The 19,959-nt window shown below is 42.5% G+C and overlaps 1 long non-coding RNA gene across 1 annotated transcript; it reads right to left on the bottom strand.

Moving 5' to 3' along the window:
* Positions 1–206: 206 nt before the first annotated feature.
* On the bottom strand, positions 207–8,087 carry LOC139437072 (uncharacterized). The gene is made up of 2 exons (XR_011646622.1): positions 6,757–8,087; positions 207–949 (listed from the first exon to the last, which is right to left on the bottom strand). It is a non-coding gene; the product is annotated as an uncharacterized lncRNA (long non-coding RNA).
* Between the last annotated feature and the right edge of the window lie 11,872 nt (positions 8,088–19,959).

The raw sequence follows: 19,959 nt of genomic DNA on the forward strand, positions 1-19,959 counted from the left end.
TAAGAGTCCTACATTGAGGGACGAAACGGGGTCCCTGTTATGGGACGAGTGGGGTCCCTGTTATGGGATGAGTGGGGTCCCGTTGTGGGACAAGAGGGGTCTCTGGTGTGGGGAAGAAAGCCTCGTATGGCCGCTGAGGCTTCCCTTGGGGGCTCCGAAGGCATGGAGGGCACACGACCCAGGAAGGAGTCGCGGAGACAGGCTGATGGCACAAGTCTGGTTTATTGCGGAAGGGGACACAGCTTTATAGGGTTAGGGATGGTGTGGAGGGATTTGATAGGTGCGGGCGGGTACTGCTTCCTGATAGGTGATTGTAAGCAGTTGCTAGGCAGAGGGCTGGCTGAGAGGTTTGGAATAGGGGAGGGGAAAGGGGGAGTGAGAGCTGGCCGGATGTTGGGCTAGGTGGGAGATAGAAAGGGGGAGGGCAGCGCCAGCCAGCCGCTAGCAGCAAAAGCCTAGTCAGGCATAGTCACCTTATCTAGGCCCAGTGGGCAGAGGCGGTATCACCTCTTGCCGCACTGTTTGCTACTGTGGCAAGCCGGGCGCCCTTCCTCCCACATCTCCCCCTTTGTTTTTAATATGGCGGGGCTCTCAACGCTGTTGGAGGCAATGGGCTTCGGGTTTTTGGGCCCTTAGTGGCGGGCGTGGTGGCTGTTTGCATCGGCAGGGGTTGGCGGCTCTATCGGCTGATAGCCGGTGAGAGCTCTCGGTGGGGAAGCTTGGAGAGGAATGTGGCAGATGGGGGGCTTTTTGGGCTTCTGTGGCTGACGAGGTTGTCGGCTGCGCTGGCAGGGTCTCGGCTCGGTGGTGTCAGTTGTAGGGAGTTGCTGGTATCGGACCTGCGGAGTTAGGCTGGTGACAGAGTTAATCTGGACTTTGACAAGCCGGACAATCCGTTTGATGATCCAGGGTCCTAGGGCTAATAGGAGGACAAGGGTGAGGAGCGGGCCTAGAAAGGGGAGAAAGTAAGAAAGGATTCCATTGGGCAGCCCCCAAGAGAAAGACCATCCGGCTTCACGTTCCTGCTTTCTCTTGCGGAGGCCCTCCCTAACTTGTGCGAGGTTATCTCGAATGAGGCCAGAGTGGCTAGCATAGAAGCAGCATTCTTCTCTTAATGCTGCGCAGAGCCACCCTCTTTTAGGAGGAGGAGGTCTAGGCCCCTGTGGTTTTGGAGAACGACCTCAGACAGGGAGTTGAGAGATGTTTCAAGGTGGGCCATGGAAGTCTCAAGGCGGGCGATGTCGCATCGACAGCTTGCCTAAGGGTTGAAAAGGAGTTATCTTGGAGGCTGAGAGCTGCAGCTCCAGTGGCTGCGCCGGCAAGACCTAGAAGGGTGGCAATTGTGATGGCGGTGAAGACTTCCTGTTTCTGCTTGTGCTGCGGGGAGCTGAAGTGCTGCCAGGAATCAAAGAATTGGTTATTAGTATGAAAGAGAACACAGGGGGCAATGAGTATAAGCACACAGGTGTCACTGGTGGAGTTAAGGGTTTGAACATTGAGACATGGAGTGAGGCCGGAGGAAGAGCATAGCCATTTGGTATTATTAGGGGGAATTAGGAACTTAGCAGCTGCATTAGGGGTGTGAGTTAGGTTGCAGAGGGACTGCATGGAGGGGAGAACTTTGCCGCTGATTTTTATTATATAGAGTCCAGTCTGTGAAACTGATTGGAGGGTGAGTCCTCTTTTTGTTTGCTTCCAATTGCAAGAGGTTCCGGTGGAGTCTGGGGAGGCGCGATAGGCACTGTTGGTAGCTATGGCTTCATAGAAGGGAGCCGTGGCAGAGAAGCAGAGCCAGCAATGTTGTGTAAGGTTGGGCTGGGATAAGTTTAAGGAGATAAATGATGCATTGAGGAGGGCTACAAGAGGGTTGGAGGGTGGCAGAGTTTGGTGGTGGGGAGGATACTCGGCGACAGAAGGACTTAAGGTGGTAGTTGGAAGAGAAGGGGAAACAGAGGGAGGAGGGGGAGGCCGTGTGTGGGGAGGATTGAGAACTTGATTTGGGCCCACGGCGGCGGATTGTGTGCGGACTGAATTTTTCTTTATAATGAAAAAGGCACCATAATCATAGCTGCTCATGTAAAGTCGGGCTCCCCAGGTGCGGCTCTGTAGCCAGTCTGCATTTTCAGGGTTTTTGACAGTGAGCGTGATGCTGCCCCAGTGACTTTTATCTTTAAAAGAAAAGGAGAGATAGGGGTCCCTATTGGGAGCTCCCAACCATCCGTGGGCCATGGTTTCGCACCCCCAGGAGGGGCAGTAATAGTGTGCTGGGTCATGGCAGCCTCTGGCCGTGGAAGGACAAATATAGAAGCCTGAGACTTCATGATTATAGGGGCCGTTAAGGCCTGTAAGTGAGCTGTACCAACACCAGTGAGTATTGTGTGTAATGTCTTGAAGGGAACAACTACTGGCGAAAGGAAGGTTGGCGAGATTACATATGTGCACTGTGAAGGAGGGAGCACCCGCAGTAATGTTATTAGTGAGGAGCTTTTCCTGCTGCTAAAGAGAGAGTGTCCAGTTAAGGGGCCGATGGCTTATACTAGCTTGGTCTGTAGTGGAGGGGAGCAGAGCCAACATGAAAAGCAGGAGAGAGTGTAGATTTTTAGGTTTTTTGTTTGAAGCTAAGGCGTGGACAGCAAGCTGTACTAGCTGTCCAAGGAGGAGGGTGTTATGAGCTGGATCTGCAGCCATATTCAGCCTCTCCATCTGATGGGCGAGTGCTCTCATTATCCGTCGTTGGAACCTGCTGCTGGCCGGTGGCGGGTTTGACGTTTCTCCCGGGGATCCAGAGCGGCTGGGAGGCATTTTCTGGAAAGACACAAGCAAACCCTCTGCCTTGGGTGAGAAGGGGACTGGGTCCCTGCCAATTGTTTGTTTCTGGGTCCTTCCAAAACACCATCGGGGCAACTGTTGGTGCGTAGGAGGGGCCCCAATGCTTATGGAGGGGGGAAAAACCATTCTTGTCAAAGGAGAGGAGGTTCATGTGAATGAGACAAGCTGTTATGATGTCGCTAGGCTGATTTTTAGGGTGCAATTCCCTCTCCTTTTGTATTAGAACTTTTAGGTGGAGATGCTGGCGTTTAACTACAGCTTGGCCTTGAGGGTTATATGGGATGCTGAAGTGGTGAGTAATGTTGTAGAGCTGGAGAAATGCAGCAAATGAGGAGCTGCGATACCTAGGCCTATTATCGGTTTTAACATCCCAAGGAACCTCCATGAATAAGATGGCTTGCCGCAATGCTTAATGCAATGCTTGGCTGTTTCCCCTGGTAAGGGGACAGCATAGCAAAGGTGAGAAAAGGTGTCGGCTGTGACATGGACATACTTGAGGCGCCCAAATGACGGCACATGGGTGACGTCTATTTGCCATCGGGAGTTTGGCTTGAGGCCGCGGGGGTTGACCCCTTGTGGCTGCAACGGTCCAAGCGGCAAGAAGGGGGCGCATGTTTTACAGGCGCCCACCAAATGCTTGCAAGTTTCCTTGGGGAGGCCCGGCAAAAGACGTTGAAGTGAGGCTGCTGAAAAGTGGAACTTAGAATGGAGAAGTTTGGCTTGATTGACCAAGTCTCTGACAGTGGCTATTGTATGGGTGGAGATGGCTTGGTCAGCAGCAGAGTTACCCGCGGCTAGAGGCCCCGGCAGCCTTGAATGGCTGCGAATATGAGAAATGTACCATGGCTGTGTGCGGAGCTTGAGCTCTCGCTGCAAGGCACAGAGTGCTCGATCAATGGGCGTGTCATGTGGAAAGAAAACAGCATGGGCAATAACTGAACAAACTTGCAGGTCGTACTGACTATCAGTGAAGATGTTGACGGGCTCATTGCCGTGGTGTTGGAAGGCAGTGAGGATGGCTAGTAGCTCGCCCACCTGAACCGATCCGGGATGGGTTTGGCAGTAAACGGTTGGCAAGTCATGGCTGGGAGAGTAGGCAATATAAGCAAACTTGGTCTTAGAGGCATCCGTGAAGACAGTAGTGGAGTTGGAGAGAGGCTTGGAGCCAGGGAAAGGGTGGTATAGTGGGGAGAGGGGGAGCCTTGTGAGGTCCTGGAGCAACTTGTGGGGGGGGGGGGTAATGGCAGTCAAAGGTCCCGTGGAAGATTTCTAGAAGAATTTGAGCACGGGGGTTTTCAGAGAAAAGGGCAGTGGTGTGCTTGGCAGTAAGGCATACATATTCAGAATCAGAGACAATATTTAAGGGCTCTTAAAACATTTGTAAAACTTTAATGATGGGTCAAAGCTCTGTGCATTGAGCAGATGAATAAGGAGTTCGCTAAACCTGTTCTTTTTGAGAAGTAATATATGCTGCTTTTCCATTCAGTAAATACTATACAAGATGGTTGGGCTATGCACACATCCTTGAAAAGCACTGCAAAAGTTTATTGTTGGGTTCTTACAGATAAAGGAATGCAGCTGGCTTGATTTGTCCAAGAAGACATTAAAGAAAGTCTTAGGAAGTTTTAAAACAAAGTGATAGCCATACAGCTGGACTTTAACTTTTTGCAACAAACTAGCAGTATTTGGGATTGCTGCATACTAGTGTTGTTACTTTAATTTATGATAAGAGGTTGTTTTTGTGACATATACTCTTTTATAATAATTAAAACCATAATTAACTACATTGTACTTTTCTTTAATATTATGCTGAAATATTGGTAACTTTATACACTTTTAAGCATTCATAGAAACCTTTTATCCATACGACTTTAATTAATAGAGGGTTTAAGGGAAGAAAAAGTTGTTAATTTTATAATACTGTAAAACACCTTTATTTAGCTTATAACATATTAAATGAACTTAATTATTACTTTAATTTTTCTTTCAAGGTAAAAGAACAAATCTCTTACAATTAGTTTGGAACAAAAGGCCACTGTTCAGGATTAGGTCTTGAGAAAGCAGTTTTTTTTTTTTTGTTTTTTTTTAAGGTTTTTAAAGTAACATTTATTTTTTTTCAAACTTTTAATTGTGCAATATAGAAAACTGAAAAGCACAAGAAGCAAAGAACACAAAAGTCATCCAGAATCACAAGCAGTTTAGTTTGACATAACCTTTAGGTCCTGTGTGTGTATAGACACAACGGAGCATACATTTTTATCTAGTCAAGATCTCACAGAATGTATCATGCTTTATCACACATCATGAATATTTACCAACTCACAGCCCCAAAGCCATGAGATATTGTGATGACCAAGAATATATGACACCATCTCAGCGGGAAAAAAATGTATTCCTTTCTTGGGGACAAAAATATCAACAGGCCTCTATAGATACTGGCAGAATTACAAATACTGTGCTCCCTTAATAATGCTCAAGTTAAAGTGAGACAAAAGCAAGAGTACAATAAGTATAATGCTTCTAAGAAAATTCATTATCAGATCTATATTGAATTATTAGCAAGAACATATGTTCTCATATGTTTCATAGGAGAAAGCAGTTTTGAACGTTATGTTCCTTTAAGAGATAAAGCTTTCTTTCTTGGAACACCGAGGAAACGATAAGCACAAGAAACATTAGATAGACTTTCTTTGTATACCGACTGAGGATAAGAACTTTTACTAAAACAGATTAACGGTGAGAGGCCTTGAGAAAGAACAAAAATTTTCAACTTTGCATCAGCATACTACCCGACACCAAAGCCTGTAAAATTTTATAGATAGACCCATTAAATTTTATTTAACTTTAACTGTAAAAATTCCTTTTCCACCAACCTTCTGCACTTTCAGTATTCAGTCAGGTTTTGTCCCACACTCTACTCTTTCCAATAATCAATCATTTTATTTCAGGACAAAATTATTTTCTGTTTTTTTAATAATAAAAACAAATTCCATATAGCCTACATCAAAGTTATCAAGCAAACCTCTTATAACAATACTGTGAACATTAAACAAGCTTGTTAAAATAATGAACTTTTCTTTAAATACTTAGTAGCATGCAATATTAGAAACAGTTTTCTAGAAGTAAGTTGGCAGGGGAGGCTGGTTGCTGCCAATCTTTCCTGTTATAAAATTACCTTTTATTATTATCATCATCAATTCAGTTTTATATATATTTAAGAATGACCTTTTGGAATTAACCATTTAATAATTTAATGTAAACAATGCTTTATTAAACCTTTTATTTATAACCATATAGACTATTGAAGACAAATTTTATGTTTATAGAACACATTCCCTTACTTTAAAGTTATCACAATACCTTTTACAGCTTGCCATCTGCAAATTAAGTTTCAAGAGTTCATGAAAAATTAGCCATCTTACTTTAGGACAAAATACGCCTTTTTGCAAAACTTATTACATTTCAGTTAGCATTTTCACAAACTTTTAACCTTTTTTAATATTCATTTAAGCTTTACATTCTTTATATTATCCTGTGAAGAAAAATAAGTTATTCATTTTAATCTGGGCAAGAACAACTTTTTATGAGGATGTACAGTTAATCTTGTCAATCAAGACTTACAATTTCTATTATTGTAGATATCTTATTAACATTTAAGCTCATGTATTGATATAATAAACTTAAGTATTAATATAAGCGCTTATTTAATTTTTGGCCATTTGTATAGAGCTCTTTTATAAATTTTTATTAATTTATATTTACCATCCGGAGGTATCAAAATATACACTGACATTGAACAAACAGACAAACACAGAACAATCACAACACAGTAACAGAAACATACAGTTTACAATTAACTCATAATTCTTACTTTCTTGGTATAGCTGCTTTTAAATCCTCTGTTATATAGCACATTTTAGATTGTACCTTTCAAGATTTTCTCTGGAATCCATGCTGCCTGCAACATGAAAGCCAGTGCTCGGAAACATTCCTATCAGTTATCAGCAATCAGCTAAAATAACCCGAGCAGCAGTTAGGCAGAACATTAGCACACATTTTTGGATAATTACTGTAAGACTATACTGAGACTTGAAGTTCAAGAGTAAACTATTGATTTAAAACTGAAAATTTCTTTTTAAACCTTGATAAAATTTTTGTACTAATTTTAATATCTTGGTTAAAGAAGTCCAATTAGAATTAGCATGGAAATAAAACAGAACATAAATGTTGCCATGTTTTTCTCTCATAGCTACATTGTCATGTAGATAGTAGGGAGCCTGAGGAGTTGTGAAAAGGGGTGGGCAGGGGTTTGTTGGAACAGAGTTGATTGCCTTATAAGCTTGTGTGGATTTTTGGGCTTATGGCTGGCCTTGTTGATAGGCGGGGCCAATTTCAGATAGGTATCAGGGTCCGAGAGATTGGCAGTGAAAGCCAGGGTTTGAAGGGGACCAGTAGATCCCAGTAAGCCTGGAGCTGCTGCCCAAAACTTTACATTGGTGGCAGGCTAGTAGGCCAGCAAGCGCCCGAACTTGCGGGGCCTGCTGGCTGGAGAAGGAGACTCCCATTTAGAAGAGTAGAAAGGGGAGGGGGAGAGCGAATAGGAACACGAGGAAAAGGATGAAAGTGAATAGAAGGCTGGAACTACCGAAGAGGAGAGCCAAGAACAACATGCAGAGAGGTGAGAGAAGGAGACCAGGGGAAAAGCTGGCTGGGGTTCATGGGTGTCCGGTCTACCAGAAGAGGGTGAGGGCCGGTGAGGGTAGGAAGAGCGGTGGGCCGCCAAGTTATGGAGCGAGGCGGTGAAAAGAGGGGTTCTTAGGGAAGCTCGTAGTGGCAGCCAGGGTTGAGAGGCTGGAGCTGCCATGCGCCAGAGTCCTCCAGAGATGGAAGGACGAAGGGGCCTGTGCGGAGTGCCAGGCAGAAGAGACTTTGCTTGATCGGGGCGGGTCGAGGGGTCTGCCAAGGGCAGACGGTGGGGTCTCCTCTAACGGCGGTTAGGCGGAGGAGACGGGGGCCCTTACCTTCAGAGCATCTCTGTGGTGGGGTTGCTTGGCCACACATTCGGGCGCCAGTTGAGGGACAAAACGGGGTCCCTGTTATGGGACGAGCGGGGTCCCTGTTATGGGACGAGTGGGGTCCCGTTGTGGGACAAGAGGGGTCCCTGGTGTGGGGAAGAAAGCCTTGTACGCTGCTGAGGCTTCCCTCGGGAGCTCCGAAGGCGTGGAGGGTGCACGACCCAGGAAGGAGTTGCGGAGACAGGCTGATGGCACAAGTCTGGTTTATTGCGGAAGGGGACACAGCTTTATAGGGTTAGGGACTGCGTGGAGGGATTTGATAGGTGTGGGCGGGTACTGCTTCCTGATAGGTGATTGTAAGTGGTTGCTAGGCAGAGGGCTGGCTGAGAGGTTTGGAATAGGGGAGGGGAAAGGGGGAGTGAGAGCTGGCCGGATGTTGGGCTAGGCGGGAGATAGAAAGGGGGAGGGCAGCGCCAGCCAGCCGCTAGCAGCAAAGGCCTAGTCAGGCGTAGTCACCTTATCTAGGCCCAGTGGGCAGAGGCGGTATCACCTCTTGCCGCACTGTTTGCTACTGTGGCAAGCTGGGCGCCCTTCCTCCCACACTACATTTTGTTCTTTGTAAAGAAATTTTTGGCTATTTAGGGCATCTTGCCCTTCAAAGTAAACTTAAAAAATTGGCTTTTCCATTTCTGGGGGAAAAAAAGGATTTTGGGATTTTTATTGGGATGTATTGAACTTGTAAATCAGTTTGTGTAGAATTGACATCTTAATTACACTTAGTCTTCCTGTCCATGAACACACAATGCCCTTCCACTTATTTAAGTCTTCTTCAGTTTCTTTCAGCAATGTTTTCTAGTTTTCTGAATGCAGGTCCTTTATGTCCTTGGTTAAGTTTATTTCTAAATCTTTTATTCTTTTAGTAGCTATTATAAATGGAATGTTTTAATCTCCTCCTCAGATTGCTCATCAATAGTCTATTTTGCATATCAAGCTTGTATCCCACCACTTTGCAGAACTCATCTATTAGTTCTAGTAGCTTTGCTGTGGATTTTCAGGATTTTCTAGATATAGGATCATATCATCAGTGAATAATTAAAGCTTTATATCTTTCTTTCCTACTTGGGTGACTTTTATTTCTTTATCTAGCCTAATTGCTCTATTAGAACTTTTAGCAAAATATTGAACAGTGGTGACAATGGGCGTCCTTGTCTTTTCTTGATCTCAGCATGTAGTAGTCAGCCAAAAGGGGTGCTGAAGCAAAGTACCAGAAATCTGTTGGCTTTTATCAAGGGTATTTATTTGGTGTAGAAGATTATCGTCACAGGCCCTGAAGAGTCTAACTCAAGGTACCATAAGTGGTACTTTTTCAACCAAAGTCATTTGCCATGTTTTGAATCAAGAGATGGGCAATGTCTGCAAGGGCTCAGCCTTCCATCTTCCTCTTGAGTTTGCACGGTCCCAGCTTCTTCCAACTACAGCTGAAGGCTAGAATAAGACTTGTGTCTCTCCCTGGGGCTCATTTCTTTCTGGGCTCAGCTGCTCTACTCTCTTCACAAGGTCAGCTGTAGACTATCAGATTCATCTCTTTTCCCAGGGCCTCTACTGTATCTACGGAGGTGTCTCTCTTCCTCTGCCATGTCTTTTCCTGTATGAGTGTCCACCCATCAAAAGGATGAGGACTCAATGCCTTCCTGATGTGGCTGAATCAAAGCCCTAATCTTTATTTAATCAAGTAAATGTCATTTTTGAATTTAATACAGTCAAAGGGTATCATGTCCAGAGGAACTTTTCAGTTTACAAACATAATATCTCTTTTTGGAATTCATAAATAATATCAAACTGCCACACAGCAGGAAAGCTTTCAATCTTTTACCATTGAATATAATGCTAGCTGTAGGTTTTTCATATATGTACTTGACCATGTTGAGAAAGAATCCTTCTATTCCTATATTTTGTAGTGTTTTTTTTAATCAAGAATGGATGCTATAGTTTTTCAGATGCCATTTCTGCATAATGCAAGAGGATCATCTGATTTTTCTTCTGCAATCTATTAATGTGGTTTATTACACGAATTGATTTTCTTGTGTTGAAAGACCCTTGCATACCTGGGGTAAAGCCAACTTGATTGTGGTGTACAATTCTTTTAATGTGCTTTTGGATTGAGTTTGCAAGTATTTTTTTGAGGGTTTTTTGATCTATGTTCATGGGAGATAATGTCTGTAACTACAGCACACCATTTCGTGTCTATTGTACTACTGGTCTTCTGGTAACATACTTTCTCAGTTTCTTAGGTTTTTTTCCTGTGTAGACTTTAAACTCACCCTCTTTTTTTTTTTTTTTTGGAAGAAACCCAAGATAATGTACATGGGAAGCAGGTGCCCAGCCACTGAGCAACATCTGTTCACCAAAGAGTTGGCATGGTTTGTTTTCAGGAGGTACCAGGGATCAAACCCTGGACCTCATAGATGGGAAGCAGGTGCTCAAACACTTAAACTATATTTGCTTCCTTCACCCTCATATTTGAAAGACAGTCTTGCCAGATACAGAATTCTCAGCCCATAGTTTTCCTCTTTCAGTACCTTAAAAACATTATGCCACTTTCTTCTCACCTCCATGGTTTCTGATGAGAGGTTAGCACCTAATCCTATTGAGGGTCCCGTGTATGTGATACTTTGCCTTTCTCTTGCTTTCAGAATCCTCTCTTTATCTGTAATATTTGTCATTCTGAATAGTAGGTGTCTCAGAGTAGTTCTATTCAGATTTATTCCATCTGGGGTGTGTTGTTTTTCTTGGATATTGATGTCTTTCATAAGGGTGGAAGTTTTCAGTCATTATTTCCTCAAATATTCTATCTGCCCCTTTTCTATTCTCTTCTCTTTCTGGGATACTGATAACATGTATATTTGTGCACTTCACAATGTTTTTCAGTTTTCTGAGATCTTGTTCCATTCCATTCTTTTCAGTTTCTGTTCTCCTGTCTTTTCCAGTTCAGATGTTCTGCCCTCAATATCACTAATTCTGTCTTCAAAAAATTAAAAAATGCTGTTATATGTCTCTAATGTTTTTGTAAGATGGATTGATTGATTTATATTTATCCCTCCAATGTTTCTCTCATCTGTCTCAACTGTCTGCTCATTGTTTTGCTCACTGTGTCTGCTTGTCTTCTCTAGAAGGCATTGGGAACAAACTTGAGACCTCCCACATGGGAGGCCAGGGCCCAATGGCCTGAGCCACATCTGCTCCCCACAGTCTGAAGCATCTGCTCACTTGCAGCATCTAGCTCATTTGGGTGGGTGTGGCATCTAGCTCTTTTTGGTAGGTTGTGGCATCTAGCTGAGTGCAGTGGATTGTGGTATCTAGCTTGCTGTGGCGGGTTGTAACATCTAGCTCATTGTGGTGGGTGCTGGCAAGCACAGTGTCTGCTTGTCTTCTATAGGAGGCACTGGAATGAAAACCTGGTACCTCCCATTTGGTAGGTTGGCATCCAACTGTTTGAGCCACATCTGCTTCCCTCTAATGTATTTTTTTAATCTTAAAAACGTTTTAATTTAATTGCCTTTTTTAAAAAAGATACATAGGTCACAAAGAATGTTACATTAAAAAAATATGACATTCCCATATACCCCACACCCATGCCAGTCCACCCCACTCCTCCCACATCAACAGCCTCTTTCATCATTGTGGCACATTCACTGCATTTGGTGAATGAATACATTTTGGAGTACTGCTGCACTGTATGGATAGTTTACATTGTAGTTTACACTCTCCCCCAGTCCATTCAGTGGGTTATGGCAGGATATATAATGTCCAGTATCTGTCCTTGCAATGTCATTTAGGACAACTCCAAGTCCCAAAAATGCCCCCACATCACATCTCTTCTTCCCTCTCCCTGACCTCAGCAATGACAGTGGCCACCCTTTTCACACCAATGACACAATTTCTTCAACCACCAGAGTCACAACAGCTCTACAGTAGAATACCAGCAAGTCCCCTCCAATCCACATTCCATTCCTCCATCCTGTGGACCCCAGGCTGGTGATGTCCACTCCACTTCCAAATCAGGAAGGGACCCAGATCCCACATGACTGATGAGTGTGATTCTCCTTCTTGTAGTTGTAGGAACCCTTGGTTCCCTGGTGTGGTGGTTGACCACCTTCAACTCCCTGTTAGCTAATCTGGGTAAGTCCAACAAATTGGAAAATAGGAGTTGCAATTCTGCTGAGGCTCAGGGCCTACCTGGCACCTCACCCATTATGTCTTTCATTTCCATAAGTTCTGGTACTTTCTTTGCAAGCATTCAAGTTGTTCTTTATGCTTGCCAATTGTCTTCTCTTTACTCATACATTCTTCCAACTTTTTAAATTGATTTAGGAGATTTGTGTGATTATCATTTTTTGGTTGCCTTAAATTCTGTATATCTCATTAGGATATTTGTTTGTACCTTTAGCTGGGCTATCTCTCGTAGTTTCTTCATATAGTTGTACTTTTTTCTAATGTCTAGTCATCTGAATATGTTGATGAATTTATTCTGACAGTTTCTCCCTCTTGCCCAGTGGTTTTTTTCACAGCTCTTTGATTTTGGCTCAACTTTGAGTCTTTAAAATTGCCAGCTTAAGTTATCAAAATTGTGCCACGAACTTACTAATGGGGCAGATTTTCTCTCAGGGGTTTGGATTCTAAGAGACAGATAAGGTAGATACAACCCCAGGTATTGGTTCTTTTGAGGGATAAAGAGACCCACGGGTTCTATGGTCATGGCAGAAGGGGTTCACTGCCATGACAGATGGCCCTTCTTTGGAGCTGGTGTTTCTGCGTGATGGAATTGGACTCAGAGGGGATCTCTTTTCACAAGACTTGCATGCTACTTTATTGGAATTGTAGTTGGTGCTGGGTTTAAGATATATGTAGGGGATTTGAATCTCTGGACTGATAATATGATACCCAGGCCCAGAGCCTCAACAGACTTCAGCTCCTACACTTTGATTTATTGGACTTACTCCACTCAGCTAACATGGAGTTGAAGAAGGTCAACCACCACAACATGGAGCCTAGAGTGTCTACAACTGGAAGCGGGAGGAGTGCATCCAGTACCCATGTGGAATCTAAGCCCTCACTTGACATAGGTGTGCAATGGACACAACCAATCCAATGTCCACAGAGAAAATGTGGAATGGGTGTGGGAAGGGTAGCCATGGTGGCTGCTGGGTGTGGGGAACGGGAGGAAGAGAGGAGATATGGAGGCGTTTTCAGGACGTGGAGTTGTCCTGGATAGTGCTTCACGGACAATTACGGGACATTGTAGATCCCCCCAGGGCCCACTGGATGGAACGTGGGAGAGTGTGGGCTATGATGTGGACCATTGACTATGGGGTGCAGTGATGCTCAGAGATGAACTTACCAGGTGCAATGGATGTGTCATGATGATGGGAGAGAGTGTTGCTGTCGGGGGGAGTGGGGGGCGGGGGCAGTGGGGTTGAATGGGACCTCATATTTTTTAATGTAATTTAAAAAAAATAATAAATAAATAATTTAAAAAACATCAAAAAAAATAAAAGCAAAAAAAATAAATGTAAGATGTTAAAAATCTATTAAACTAGGGGAATTCTATGGATTATCCTTGCAACTTTCTGTAATTCTAAAACTGTTCTAAAACAAAATACTTAATGAAAACAAAAAAATAATATGTGTGGTGGTAGCAGGAAAGGGAAGAGATGAGCTCAAGAAGAAGACTGAAACTTTGTGTAGTTGGAGATACAAAAGGAGAACCAGAATCAAGAACAAAATAATATTTCCATCTACATTAAGCCCCACATTCAATCACAAACTAAATGTTTGAATTCATATCAATTTAAATGAAGTCATATGAGGATTAATAGAATTTTAGCTAGTATGTACTTTCCATTTTCTGTTTTCCAGTAAGATCTTTCCTTTCATTTTAATCTAAAGGAAAAATATATAGCAAAACAGGACTCATCTTCTTCTCCACCTCTACTGTCTCCAACACAGCCTCCTCTTTCTCTGCTCCCCATCTTAGGGAGGACAAGAAACTGAAGTCATCCATGACTCTGCCTAATTCCTTACTTCCTGCCCAGGCATCTGGACCTGGAGACTGCACCTCAATTTACATTTACATTTATAGTTTATTTACATTTCCCTCCCTCTCCCATTTCCACTATTCAGGCAGCATCACTTCTGAGTTAATCTCTCACCATAAAGCCTCCTAAGAGAAAATAGGGCACCAAGAGTGTAGGGATTCTGTTTGGGGAGGATTACTAATGGAATTGAGTAAGGATATTGAAATATTGTGAATGTGATTAATCCCATTGAATTGCATGCTTGGGAGTGGTTGGGATGGAAAGTTTATGATATGTTCTCACAGTTAAAAGGATAAAAAGTACAAATAAAGAGACAATGACAATTAAATATATAAAACAAAAAAGAGAGACCAAAATGCAATTTTTCTCATTGGATTTTCTCAGTCATTCAGCAGGTGGCTTGTGTTGGCAAACCTTTCCATGGAGATATCACTTTCAATCCCTGCTTAACCTTGCTTCTGTTCTAGCCAGAGCTGAGATTTAAATTGGGCTCTGCTGGCCATTCGCTAATGAAAAGCCCACCCTGCCCTCCACTGCACCCTCCCTCTTCCCATGGAGGAAGATGTCTGCTCCCCTCTTGGTTGCAGTGGGCCATGGGTTTTTTCCAGGCTGTACAGCTTGTTGGTGGTGGCTGGGTGCCATTCACAGCCACCACGGAGTTTTAGTAAGCCACGGTTTTCATTTTGGGTTTTCTCTGACCCTCACCCTCTGAGGTGTGGCATAGCACTGTCTTGCTGGTCTGCTGACCCTCAAAGCAGGTCCTTCAGACAGGCTTTTTCCTCCTCCACTGTTTTGTGAGGGAGTTGAGCTCTGCCTGCCTACTCTGATGCCATCTTCCCACATTATCTCTTTATATTTTTCATGTCTGTTAGCAGGAAATATGCCTTTTTAATTTTTTATTTATTTTAAGTAAACTTTAGATTACATAAATGTTACATAAAAATATAGGGGATTCCCACATGCCCCACTTCCCCCACATGCTCCCAAATTAACAAAATCATTAATTAGTATGGTACATTTGTTACAATTGATGAACACACATTGAGGCATTGCCACTAACCGTGGATTACAGCTTGCATTACACATTACACTCTGTCCCATGCAATTTTGTAAGACAAAATATATACTGGCCTGTATCTGTCATTGCAATGTCATGCAGGGAAAGTTCCAATATTTTAAAAATGCCCCCATATTACACCTATTTTTCCCTCTCCCTCTGCTCAGAACCTCTATTGGCCACTACCTCAACATGAATGATAAAGTTCTTCCTTTGTTAGAATAACAAGTCTATAGTAGGATAATTGTAAGTCTACTTTAGTCCATTGTTCATTCCCTAATCCTGAGGATTTGGGGATGGTGATGCCCAATCTGCCTCTAACTGAGAGGGGGCTTAGATCTCATGGGACAGATGGGTGGAATTCTCTTGCTTGCAGTTGTAGACTCTCTCTGTTCCTTGGGATGGGCATTGTCCATTATCATCACCTTGTTAGGTGTCCTGGTAGGTTCAATGAACTGGAGAATAGGTGTTGCAACTTCTGAGATTCAGGGCCCAACTGGCACATGGGCAGACCAAAGATTTAAGTCTCTTGGACATATACCTATGAATTCTAGTACTAATTCTACTTTCAAATAGAAAGGACAGAAGAGACACATGTAGGAAAACAACAAATGAGTCCAACTCTGTCACACTGGGGAGCATAATCTCCAAGATAAGGGCAACTGGTAGGACACCAAACTCCTGAACTTCCTGCCCTGCTGATACTGCCTGGATGTCTCCAGAGACATCAAGAGGTCCACTGTTTGAGACAATACTGAGGCAGTCAATGAGTTCCTACTGAGATGAGCATAAGAACCTCTGGAATGACCTCCCAACTCACTTTGTGCCTTTGTCTTCTAACATTTAGTCTTATAGGAATTAAAAAGTAGAGTTGTGTATTGTGGATACAGTGCTATTGGGTTTTGCATTTATTCCTTTGTTTACCTTTACTGAAGATCTTCATTTCCTCAGACTACTACAAGCCACTTTCTCCTGTATTTTCAAACTGAAAAACTCCCTTTAGTATTTCTGGTATGGTAATACTTTTATCTTCCTCAGTTTATTGTTTATCTGTGTATGTTTTAAACTTCCCCTCATTTTTGAAGGAAAATTTTGCCAACTAAAGAATTCTGAGCTGGCAGTTTTTCTCTTTCAGTACCTTAAACATAACATACATTGGCCTTCTTGCCCCTTGGATTCTTTTTTTTAGTTTTATTTTTAAAGAAGCTTTAGGTTACATACATGTTACATAAAAAATAAAGGGGATTCTCATATACCCCACTGCCTCCCTCTTCCCACACTTTTCCCCATAAACAACATCTTTCATTAGTGTGGTACATTTTTTACAATTGATGAACATACATATTGAAGCATTGTTGCTAAACATGGTATATAGTTTACATTATGATTTACACTTTGCACAGCACAATTTCATAGGTTTTGACAAAATTTATTATGGCCTATATCTGTCATTGTAATTACATGCAGAATAATTTCAATGTCACAAAAATGCCTGATATTACACTTATTTTTCCCTCTCTTTCCCCTTAAAACCTCTAGTGACCACTATCTTTATATCATTATTATAAGTTGAATAATAATGTCTACTTTAGCCAATGCCTGCATTCCCCCCTTATGTCTGTTCATTCCTGAACCTTGAGGATTTTGGGATGGTGATGTCCCCCTGCTTCTGAATGAGAGGGGCCTAGAACTCATGGAGCAGATGGATGGAACTGTCTTGCTTACAGTTGTAGATACTGTTTGGGGGATGGATTTTGTTCATCGTTTTCATTTTGTTAATTGTCTTGAGTGAATCCACTGAACTGGAGAGTAGGTGTTGCCTGCAGCTTTGCTGAGATTCAGAGTTCTACCATCATATGAGCAGACTGAAGATTTAAGTCTTTGGGACACATATTTAATGGGTATAGTGCTAATCATAGGTTCAAATAAAAGGGGTATAAGAACCATGTGTAGAAAAATTATAAATGAATCCAACCCCAATATATTGGGAGGATAGGTTATCATATATTCCAAAGTAAGGCCCACTGACAAGGCTTTAAATTCCTGGGGGTTTCTGCCCTGCCTATAGTGTTCATATGTCTCTCCTCAGGAGTGTCCATTCTTGAGGCACTCTACTGTGGCAGTGAGATCCTTCTGATATGTGCATAAGTAGCCTTTGGAATGACCTCCCAATTCACTTTGAAATCTCTTAGCCATAAAAACTCATTTGTATTTAATATTTCCCCCTTTGAGTCAAGGCCTTTCTCCAAATGCTTCACTAGTTGGCACTTGGTAATAATCTCTTGTTGCCAGGGCAAATCATCCCCAGGAGTCATATTCCACACCAGACAGGGGGTGGAAGGGAAAGGTAGTATGTTTATACACTGAGTTTGGCTTAGGAAGTCCACATTTGAGCAACATGGAGGCTTTTAGGAAGTAACTCTTAGGCAATATACAATACTAGCCAAATTTCCATTTCAGAAGAACACGGTTCATAAATGTGAGCATCAATATCAAGGGCCTGGCCTATTGGTCTGTCTTGCTTTGCTAGGCACTGCCCATGTACTCTAGGGATGCTTGCCACTCTGTTAGATAATGTAGGACTCCCCAAGATGGGAATTCAATATTCTTCTGGTTATTGTGCAGGTCTCCACCCACTGTGACAACACCCCATGATCACTTGAAAATGTTCATATTCCATAGATTACCCCTTGAATTGTGATGAGAAATCATTATTTAGTCTTATCAAGGATCTCTTGTATGTGATGCATTACTTTTCTCTTCCTGATGTCAGAATTCTCTTTAACTTTGGCATTTTATATTATGATTTGTGTCTCAGAGCAGATCTATTATGTTTTGTGTGTGGTGTACTGCAGGTTTCTTTGACATGTATATTTAAGTCTTTCATAAGATTTGGGATATTTTAGGATTCTGGTAAGATGGTGGAGTCAGGAGCTCCACAATTTTGTCCATCCACCAAAACATCTACTAAACAGGCAGAAATTGTCTGATATAGCAATTTTGAATCTTCAAAGGCCAGAAGAAATTGGCACAGCATCCAGGGAAATCTGGAGGCAGGAACTGAGAAATTATGGTAAAGAACAGTTAACGGTTTTCTCTGCACTATGGATTCCATCCTCCATCCTCCATTCTCTCAGCAGGTTACTTTGGGATCCAGCCACTGGCTAGCTTACTGGAGACTGAAAGGAACATGACTTTCTTTCCCAAGAATAGACATAGGTAATGCTCATCACTGATTATGGTGTTCGGTTCACAAATTTAGATCACTAGGGGCCTGGCTCTTTGGGCAGCTATTCTTTCAATCTGCCTGGACAGAGGAGGATACAGTCACTGTTTCATCCTCCCCTCCAAGAGAGGTGGGATCACCCATTGTTTCAGCCTACTATGGACAGGAGCAGTGGCAAAGTGGAGAGAGAAGTCCTGTGCTTCTTCAGTGCTGTGGGGAAAGTTAGCTGAATGGCTGCATTTGCTGGGCAGGTCTGAAAAGGTCAGCTTTGGGGAGCAATTGGATTAGCTCTTTGCAGCCTTCCCAATCCCATCCCCAGGGTACTTTGGCACTGGTCTGCACCCCCATCGTGGGTCTCTGGCCCTGTCTTGGCTGGAAAGACTCACTTAGGAAAGAGCTCTCTGATGTGCCTTCCTCCCAGAATTTATCCTCCAGGACAAATTCATTGAGCAAATGAAAGGAGTATAAAAACTGTAAAGGTGGGCAGTCTAGGTCAAAGGCCTATTGGCTTCAAACACTCTGGGGAGGGAGGTCTGTTTCTTGAGTTTCAGAGGGGACAGCCAAACTCCTCTAAACAGGGGAACACTGGAAAAACTAACAAGCAAAATCCCAGGACAAAACACAAGCCAGCCTGACAGGGAAAGCCCTGCAGATTCCAATAGCCTGGGGCAGATTTTCTGATAGGAGGGGTGAAGTTCAAGAAAATTTCTGTCTTATACCAGCTGGTTACAAGATCAGGAAACAAACATCTCAGGGAATAAATCCCAGAGTTAACATATTAACATATTAAAATGTATTTTGTACAACAAAATAGTACAAGACAATGAGTTAGGAAATGATGGCTGCTCCATTATTATAGTGGGATGGAACTTTAAACCCAAATTGCACTGATGTTAATTTCTGGTTTTGCTACAGTAATTAGATAAAATGTAATCATTCAAGGAAAAACTGGTGAAGGGCAAATGGCACTTTTATGCTATCTCTGCAACTTCTTGCAGATCTATAGCTATTTCAAAATTAAAAGTTTTATAAAAAGTTCTGTCAAGAAAAGTGTTGATGTCTATAATTGTTTTGTTTTTATCTTCTTTTTTTTTTTGGGGGGGGGGGACGCAAGTTTACCTGTATTGGCTCTTATGCATAAAGGGTTCCTACACTTGTGGGAAGATATTAGGCTTAGAATTGAAAACCCATTCAAATTATAATTCCATAATTTGCTAGACCATCCACATCTTATTTTCATGATAATTACTGAGTTCAATTAGTTGTTTTTAAAGAATCAAAGTTGTTCAACTGTGAAAGCATGTTGTCAGCCACAGAGGGGAGAGCTATTGTCAGATTATGCATAATGATACACAGGGATATATAGTTGGAATCCACTCTTTTTGGAAAAATCGCTGTACCAATTTTAACTAAGCATTAATAAATATTTGTTGAAAATAAAAGGGAGAACCCAGGAACAAAGACCATTCTTTCTTGAAAATTATCCACTTTGAATGCTAAAGCTGTACAAGGACATAGAATTTATGCTTGTCCTTTTATTTTTTCACATGTAATTAAATGGAGTGATTATTTTTTATTTGGAGGACACTATGAGTCATTGGCATCATTACTCTACCTTGGCATAGCTGCCCACTTCCCAGCATATCCTCTACCCAATGCCCAATGGGACCCTATAGTGGCATGTCTGCATCACATTCCTGAGGCCACAACTCTGGCTGAGTCTTCAAGGAATGATAT

Source organism: Dasypus novemcinctus, chromosome 20, assembly GCF_030445035.2.
Source record: "Dasypus novemcinctus isolate mDasNov1 chromosome 20, mDasNov1.1.hap2, whole genome shotgun sequence".
Lineage (NCBI taxonomy): Eukaryota > Metazoa > Chordata > Mammalia > Cingulata > Dasypodidae > Dasypus > Dasypus novemcinctus.